The sequence below is a fragment of the Cherax quadricarinatus genome, chromosome 12 (genome assembly GCF_038502225.1).
Source record: "Cherax quadricarinatus isolate ZL_2023a chromosome 12, ASM3850222v1, whole genome shotgun sequence".
NCBI classification, from domain to species: domain Eukaryota; kingdom Metazoa; phylum Arthropoda; class Malacostraca; order Decapoda; family Parastacidae; genus Cherax; species Cherax quadricarinatus.
Genome location: NC_091303.1, coordinates 142,866 through 152,500, shown reverse-complemented (window position 1 = coordinate 152,500; position 9,635 = coordinate 142,866).

Below are 9,635 nucleotides of genomic sequence, written 5' to 3'. Positions count from 1 at the left end.
GTTTTCTGTATGTTTTTTATCCTTTTATATGTTTCTATGAGTACATTTCGTATTGGAAAAATATTTAATATATCTAAACTTGTTCTTAACTAAACAGATCAAATTGATATTATATCGAATGACATCTAGTATTTAGCTTATCAAATATTATTAAGTACAAACACTGAAACATTAATTAGTACTCACAATTAACCGTTATTCTTTGTTCATTATTTATTTAATTCTCGTATCGGCTATTGTTTTTTGATTAAAATGTTTTAACATCATTAGTTATACACAATAAACCATTAGGTAGGATTCTAAAGGATGCATAAATTAGTCTCCACAGAGAACTATTAATCTTTTATTACTAAAAGAACCATTGGTTGTTATCAATAAACCATTAATCTCTGCTCGAAATAAACCAGCAGTTTGCATTCACGATTATTTTTTTTTAACTTTATCAACGCCTCATTATCTAATGTTTACCATAAACTAATGTGACGAAACAAACGAAAATATATACCAAAAGAGCTTCAAAGTGAAAAACAGCGTCCAGAAGTTATAGTTTATTATAATGGTGATGGCAAAGTATAAAAAGTCACATAACCATGGCTGGAGTAATACAGCAAAGACTCGCGCTTCGGAAAGTAACTTTAGGATGTAGTCTGCGTCCATCTTGCACCATTGTTAGATCACAACTGTTGTGACCTGACAATGGTCCAGTACGAAACGTCATCCTTAGGTTCTTACCCTTAAGTGAGGGTAATTGCTGAATGACGATCTCTCGACTTTCCACATCAACAACTGCCAGAGACCACTTACCCCCCCCCCACACACACATAATTACGACACTTGGAAATTCACTATTTTTTTTTTTCAGTTTTTATTTCGCATATTGTGATATATGCAAAATAACCACCGTGAAAAAAATAGTGAATTTCCAAGCGGTTTCGTGATTTCTCACATTACCTATTATTTTTATAATTCTTTGATAGAGGTATAGATACAGGTAGGTTCGCCAGAACGGGTCCTGACGACAAGATGTTAACTCACATATGACCTTACACCTGACTTCACGCTGAGCGTGAAAGTGAAATTAAAATTTTGTTAGGTCACATGTCACACACACACACACACACACACACACACACACACACACACACACACAGGTATCATAGTGGGCGCCTGTGACGAGCGGGGTCCCACAGGGGTCAGTCCTAGGACCAGTGCTATTTTTTATTTATGTGAATGACATGGTGGAAGGGATAGACTCTGAAGCTAATGAGAAGGATTAAATCGGATGAGGATCAGGCAGGACTACAAAGAGACCTGGACAGGCTGGACAAGTGGTCCAGCAACTGGCTTGTCGAATTCAACCCTGCCAAATGCAAAGTCATGAAGATTGGGGAAGGGCAAAGAAGATCGCAGACAGAGTATAGGCTAGGTGGACAAAGGCTGCAAACCTCACTCAAGGAGAAAGATCTTGGGATGACCATAACATCGAACACGTCTCCGGAGGCACACATCAACCAGATAACTGCTGCAGCATATGGGCACCTGGCAAACCCGAGAATAGCGTTCCAATACCTTAGCAAGGAATCGTTCCAGACACTGTACACTGTGTATGTCAGGCCCATACTTTAGTATGCAGCACCAGTTTGGAACCCACACTTGATCAAGCACGTCAAGAAATTAGAGAAAGTACAAAGGTTTGCAATAAGGCTAGTTCCGGACCTCAGGAAAATGTCCTACGAAGAAAGGTTGAGGGAAATCGGACTGACGACACTGGAGGACAGGAGGGTCAGGGGAGACATGAGAGCAACATACAAAATAATGCGTGGAATAGACAAGGTAGACAGAGACAGGATGTTCCAGAGAGAAGACACAGAAACAAGAGTCGTCAGGAAGTGGAATAGCCTAGCAAGTGATGTAGTGGAGGCAGGAACTATACATACCTGGAGAGAGAGAGTTCCGGGGGTCAACGCCCCCGTGGCCCCGCTTTAAGACGAAGTATGACAAAGCTTAGGAAGCAGAGAGAGAGAGGATCTAGTAGCGATCAGTGAAGAGGCGGGGCCAGGAGCTGAGTCTCGACCCCTGCAACCACAATTAGGTGAACTAGGTGAGTACACACACACACGCGCGCGCGGGTGTATGCTGATTGCTACCCATTTAATTGCACAGAAACAGGACAGTAGAGCCCAACAAGATACCATGAAAATATTTGCCCTGTACATAACAGTAAGACCACCCACATCTCAGGCTTTGATCACAGATCTATCCAGATCCTGTCCAGGCAAGAGATCGTCTTGCTCGGTTCTCTATTCTATCCAGAAGTCGTAGATGAGACGACGGAGAAACAGGCAATCCAAAGCAGCGGAACATTCTCAAGGCGTGAGTGCTCGTGTCCCTAATGTCTTGCAAGATTTACTATGTGGTTCTTCATAGGCAATTTAGAATAAAATTTCGCCCCTAGGAGAACTACCTTAACCCTGGGTTCCAACACTCCCATTCATTCCTACCACTGCTCCAGCATTAACATCATTTGTGCATTTTTAGAAGCAAATGTAAATTACCATCGTTTTTCCCATGTTGATATAACTGTAAGCGGTGATTGATATACACTAGAGCCGCTAGCATTTCCTCTCTTGGGTAAATGTCAGAGTACATTCATCTGCATAGGCATTTTATTCTGGGATGAAGTGAATGTCGTTTAAATTACACATTCCATATTAACAATGGACCAGGCACGCTTCCCTGTGGAACACTGACACCGATCGAGTATCTTGACGCTTTCCCATTGAGAACTACTCTTAGAGATCTACCTTCAAGATTATCACTAAGGAGGCACAGTGCAGATTTACAGATGCCTAGTGCTTGCAGTTTTGCCATGCGTCCCTGGTTCCATACTCGGTCGAACGCACAAGCAATGTCCACACACACACACACACACACACACACACGGGGGGCCAGGAGCTGAGTCTCGGGGCCAGGAGCTGAGTCTCGACCCCTGCAACCACAATTAGGTGAATACACACACACACAACACTACTAGGTGAGTATAAAACCACACAACACACAAATAATATATCAGGCCAAGTGTTTATCGACAAGTGCCTTTGACAACTAACTGCTAGTACTACTACTACTACTCTCCCTAGCTCCTTAATTTCGACGGTGAGGCTCCTACCTTTTGATGACAAATGATTGAGAAATGTTGAGTGTGTTTAACTTTCAAATTGCTTTCCCTTATGTCCAAACATTACCGGGAGACACTGAGAGTTAAAGTGCGCTCACACGCGCTCTTGAAAACTTGCGTGCGCGTATTTTTGAAAGTGTATCTCAGTTAAACTCGCGTAGCTGTCAGTGATGAGGTTCGAGTCCTGATCCCTGGCACTATCTTTGCACTATTCCCCAAGTGTCATATTATTCACAGCTTTATAAGTTCTATTATGCCCCCCCTCGTACGAGTATGTATGAATTCTGCTTTCACAAATTCCTTATCCATATCGTTTTATTCATTGATGACCTTCAGATTGACGATGTACTTTCTAACTACTGTTTCATTTGCGATTCTGATATTCATCTTCTTCCCTTCTAACCTGTTCCCTCTTTTTTCTAAACATTTATATTTGCCCCAAGTCGTATTCGTTGAGTATCTTTTACGTCGTAATTATTTCTCCCTGGATCTCCTCTTTCCATATTGTTTTCTTAATTGGATATGTCTTTTCACTACAGTATTTCTTGAATTTTTAGACATATTTCTTTAGAAGAATGTTCCACACTGGCTTTGTATACATTTATGATGGATCTGATATACGTCACATAAAGGGTTCTGCAGGATTTTTTGATGAACCTCAATGCCGTTCTTCAAGCTGTCTCACTCATGTCCAGTACAATGTTGTCTTATTTCACAGTCCGTCGGTCAGCTGGTTTAGGTTAGGGTTCTCGCACTCACCGTGCAGCCGTGTTCTTTCGTGTTTTTCACGGTCTCTCTTGCGTGCTAGAACTTTAAACTGTGCCAGTGACCTTATAAGATATATCCCTCCAGCGCTTGGAACCGGTATTGCAGAAAATAATATATACTGAGTCAAAAAAGGAGAATCAGTGTACAATAACAAAGCATAACCATACTCTCAGAGGGGAACTTTAGGCCTAGCGTGCCGGTGAAAACATTATTAGAACTTTTTTGTCAGAGGAAAGACAGTCTCCTTGATAACAGTGTGTTATACATAGTGTTGTAGTGTGTACCACAGTGGTACCCTAGTATATGGATAATAAATGATAAAGTGAAATTTAAAACTGAAGTGTTAGGCCCAAAGAGACAGATTCATGTTGTAAACAGTTGCCAGCAGTCGTCAGAACCTCCCACGTAGGTCTCCTAGTGTACCTGACCTATAGTTAGTGATACCAGGAAGTAAAACATTTCTGTTGAAATACGAAGAGGTGCAAAATCTCGAGGAAATACGAAAAGTGTACAGTTTTGTAGAAATATGATAAACAGTGTATAATTGTTAGTACTTATTGTGATGGAGTGACGTATACAGTGAGTGGTAAACCTGTAGTTAGCAGCGGTCGCTATATACACAACGAAAATCATTATTCCTCCAGTAATCTCCATATACTGAAGCCATCGGCGCCCAAACACGCAAGTTATACTTTCTGTATCAAACTGAACACATATTACTCTTTTTTTTTTCCAGTAGTCCTTTTCATGAGCTAGTCCAAAATCACCCAGTGAGCCTAATCCGGATCTGCCCGGATTCATCCAACGACCGGATTCAAATGGTGACGTGCACTTAGCTCCAGTGGTAACGTGTACTTAGCTCTGTGAAGACCTGTTTGTGTGCTCTCTGTGAATCCGAACCAGGATGCCCTCTCTTGAGCAACTTTACCAGCAGCTGAAAGAAGAGCTTAGGGTTGCTAAGCTAGAGATATGGCGATTAACGGAGGAGAACAAGAGGATTCGTAGTAATCCTCCTGTTGTGAGTCCCCAGGTCAAGAGGGGAACTTGGTCAGTGGCCGGGCAACATGGAACCAAGCTGAGGATCAAGAAGACTGTTGGAGAGGCAGAAACAACGAGAGACCAGAAGACTACTGTGGAAACTTCCAACCCATTTTCGGTGCTACCTGACGAATGTGGGTGTTCTACTGGGAATGCCACAACGAGCACCAAGGAAGCATTGGCAGACATGAGTGAGACATCTCTAGAAACCCCAACGAAAACCATCGAGAACGTCTTGACGAATTCCACAAGTGAAGGTGTAGTGCTACCTAACGAATGTGAGGAATGTGAGTCGACTACTGGGAACATCACGACGGACGTCGCCAAGGAAGGTAAAAACATTGTTGTTGTTGGGGATAGCCAGATTAGGTACATGGATAGGGCATTCTGCTTGAAGGATAGGAGTAGGAGGCAGAGAGTGTGTTTTCCTGGGGCTGGGATGAAGGATATTGTTAGCCATCTGGATGACATTATGAGAGGTAATGGGAGCAATCCTATTATCTTTCTCAGTGCGCAACGATGTTGGCAGACGTAGGAGTGAGGACCTGATTAGCAGGTATAGGTTAGCAATAGAGATAATTAGGAGGAAGGGTGGGAACCCTGTCATATGTGGTATTTTGCCAAGGAGAGGAGTTGGAAATGAATGGTTGTCCAAGGCAATTGGTGTCAATTTCTGGCTGGACAAATACTGTAAGGAAAATGTGGTAACATTCATTGACAACTGGGACCTCTTCTATGGCAGAAATGACATGTATACCAGGGATGGGGTTCACTTATCTAGGTTTGGGGTGGGAGCACTGGCCAACGCAGTGGAGGGAGCTGTTAGGTCTTTAAACTAGAAATAGTTAGTGGTATGGGTTTTGGCAGGAAAACAGTGTAGTCCCAGTGTAGTAATATGAGTAGTATGAGAACTAGTAATAGGCAAAATGAGGTGGATATTGGAAAGCCAGTGGCACTAGGTGACAAGGACAGTAATAGGTTTAGTGGAATAACAGAAAGGAGCAGGAAGGGTAAAGAGAAAGGAGGGTCCTTAAATATATATTACACAAATAGTCGTAGTGCTAGGAATAAGATGTAGGAGTTGAGATTAGCTCTAGTGCAGGTAACATTGATGTATTTGCCTTAACTGAGACGTGGTTCAATACGAAAAATAGGGACATGCCTGCTGAATGTCACATACAGGGTTTTAAATTGTTCCAAGTAGACAGAAGTATCGGGAAGAGGGGTGGGGTGGCACTGTATGTCCGAGATCGCTTGAACTGTTGCATAAAAACGGGTATTAAGTCTGAAATAACACACACAGAGTCTGGATAGAATTTTCAGAGGGACATGAGAAATTGATTTTAGGTGTGATATATACCGTCCCCCAAACTTAGATGGGGACCAAGTGACTACTATGGGAGGAAATTGTTATGGCCACAAGGCACGATAATGTAGTAATTCTAGGAGACTTTAACTTTAGTCATATTGATTGGAATTTCTTGACTGGGAATTTAGAATCAAACGACTTCTTAGAAGTAGTTTAGGATTGTTTTTGAAGCAGTTTGGGACAGAGCCTACAAGGGGAAATAACCTGCTTGACATGGTTTTGGCAAACAAGGAAACCCTTGTTAATAATTTAGAAATTACGGAGGAACTCGACACAAGAGATCACAAATCAATTACCTTTAGCATTAAATGGAAGTATGATAGTAGGGATAATTCAGTACTGGTCCCAGAATTTCGCTTAGCAGATTACAATGGGCTTAGAGAACACTTATCATTTGTGGACTGGGGTAACGAAGAGAGCTATCAGCATGACAGCTTTCTTAACACAATACATGCTGCCCAAAGGACATTTATTCCATATAAATTAGATCGAATAGAAATGACCCCAAATGGATGAATAATAGGCTCAGATATCTTTTAGGACAGAAAAAAAGAATTTATAGGTGCATCAAAAGAGGTGAGGGTCATCTTATGAATCGGTATATTGACATTAAGAGGGATGTTAAAAAGGGGATAAGAAAAGCTAAACGGGACTATGAAATTAAAGTTTCTAGGGATTCGAAAACTAACCCAAAAAGTTTTTCCAGGTTTATAGAACAAAACTTAGAGATAAGATAGGTCCCCTTAAAAATAACTCTGGGCATCTCACTGAAAAGGAGAATGAAATGTGCTCTATTCTTAATAATTATTTTCTCTCGGTTTTCACTCAGGAAGACTCTAACAATATCCCAGTAATTAATTTTTATAGTGGCCTGATGATGATAGATTATGCAGTATCACAGTCACTACGGAATTGGTTATCAAACAGATAGACCGGTTAAAGCAAAATAAATCCCCGGGCCCTGATGAACTTCTTTCAATGGTTCTTAAAGAGTGTAAAATGGAACTTTGTGAACCATTGACTAATATTTTTAATATTTCTCTTCAAAGAGGTATAGTGTCTGATATGTGGAAGATGGCTAATGTAATTACTATTTTTAAAGCAGGGGACAAGTCGTTATCATCAAATTACCGCCCAGTAAGCCTAACCTCAATTGTAGGCAAATTGCTAGAGTCAATTATAGCTGATAATATAAGAAGCCATCTCGATAAGCACAGCTTGATTAATGATAAACAGCATGGATTCACTAGTGGCCGTTCCTGCCTAACTAATTTATTAACCTTCTTCAGTAAAGTTTTTGAGGCCGTTAATCATGATAAAGAATTCGATATTGTTTATTTAGATTTTAGTAAGGTTTTTGATAGAGTACCGCACAAGAGACTGTTAAAAAAAGTGGCAGCTCATGGCATTGGGGGAAAAGTGCTGTCATGGATCGAGTCATGGCTCACTAATAGGAAGAAGAGAGTATGCTTAAATTGGGTTAAATCCGAGTGGGGATCTGTAACAAGTGGCGTACCACAGGGATCAGTCTTAGGCCCGTTGTTGTTTATAATATATATTGTGAGGGAAAAGTTCAATAGATAGGAGTAGAGAGGGAATATATAGTAACAATAGTTTCATTGCCGGCTACTTGTTAAGGTAGGGTAAGTCAAGCTCCCGCTATTCCCGCCTTTTTTCCCCTCCCCGAAAGTGATAGTTTCATTGCCGGCTACTTGTTAAGGTAGGGTAAGTCAAGCTCCCGCTATTCCCGCCATTTTTCCCCCACCCCGAAAGTGATAGTTTGACTGCCAGCTGCTTGTTAAGGTAGGGTCAGTCTACCTCCTGATATCCCTTCCCCCCCCCCGAAAGGTGATGTGTGGGGCTCCGGTCCAAACAGTAATCACTAGGTAAGACACATATGCAACAGTTAGGTATCGTTATTTCGAAACGTTTCGCCTACACAGTAGGCTTCTTCAGTCGAGTACAGAAAAGTTGATAGAAGCAGAAGATACTTGAAGACGATGTAATCAGTCCATCACCCTTAAAGTTTTGAGGTGGTCAGTCCCTCAGTCTGGAGAAGAGCTTTGTTCCATGGTATGAAACAATATGGAGATGAAGTGACAGGATGGAGCTTTATATAGCGCCAGGAGGTGAGATGTAGGTCACTAGGAGAGGTAAGAACTCAGATGTTGGGAGGACAGGTCCCTCTCAAATCCAGCCGTTCTCACTAGTAGAGGTTTGTCGAAGTTGATTGTAGGTCTGTACCAAGATACCCTTGTGTTGCAGTGTCAGACAGATTGAACAATAAAATGGTATAAAATACCGACAGATTGAACAATAAAATAGTATAAAATACCGACAGGTTGTTAGGTAAGACACATATGCAACAGTTAGGTATCTTTATTTCGAAACGTTTCGCCTACACAGTAGGCTTCTTCAGTCGAGTACAGAAAAGTTGATAGAAGCAGAAGATACTTGAAGACGATGTAATCAGTCCATCACCCTTAAAGTTTTGAGGTGGTCAGTCCCTCAGTCTGGAGAAGAGCATTGTTCCATGGTATGAAACAATATGGAGATGAAGTGACAGGATGGAGCTTTATATAGCGCCAGGAGGTGAGACGTAGGTCACTAGGAGAGGTAAGAACTCAGATGTTGGGAGGACAGGTCCCTCTCAAATCCAGCCGTTCTCACTAGTAGAGGTTTGTCGAAGTTGATTGTAGGTCTGTACCAAGATACCCTTGTGTTGCAGTGTCAGACAGATTGAACAATAAAATGGTATAAAATACCGACAGGTTGTTAGGTAAGACACATATGCAACAGTTAGGTATCTTTATTTCGAAACGTTTCGCCTACACAGTAGGCTTCTTCAGTCGAGTACAGAAAAGTTGATAGAAGCAGAAGATACTTGAAGACGATGTAATCAGTCCATCACCCTTAAAGTTTTGAGGTGGTCAGTCCCTCAGTCTTACCTAACAACCTGTCAGTCCCTCAGTCTTACCTAACAACCTGTCGGTATTTTATACCATTTTATTGTTCAATCTGTCTGACACTGCAACACAAGGGTATCTTGGTACAGACCTACAATCAACTTCGACAAACCTCTACTAGTGAGAACGGCTGGATTTGAGAGGGACCTGTCCTCCCAACATCTGAGTTCTTACCTCTCCTAGTGACCTACGTCTCACCTCCTGGCGCTATATAAAGCTCCATCCTGTCACTTCATCTCCATATTGTTTCATACCATGGAACAATGCTCTTCTCCAGACTGAGGGACTGACCACCTCAAAACTTTAAGGGTGATGG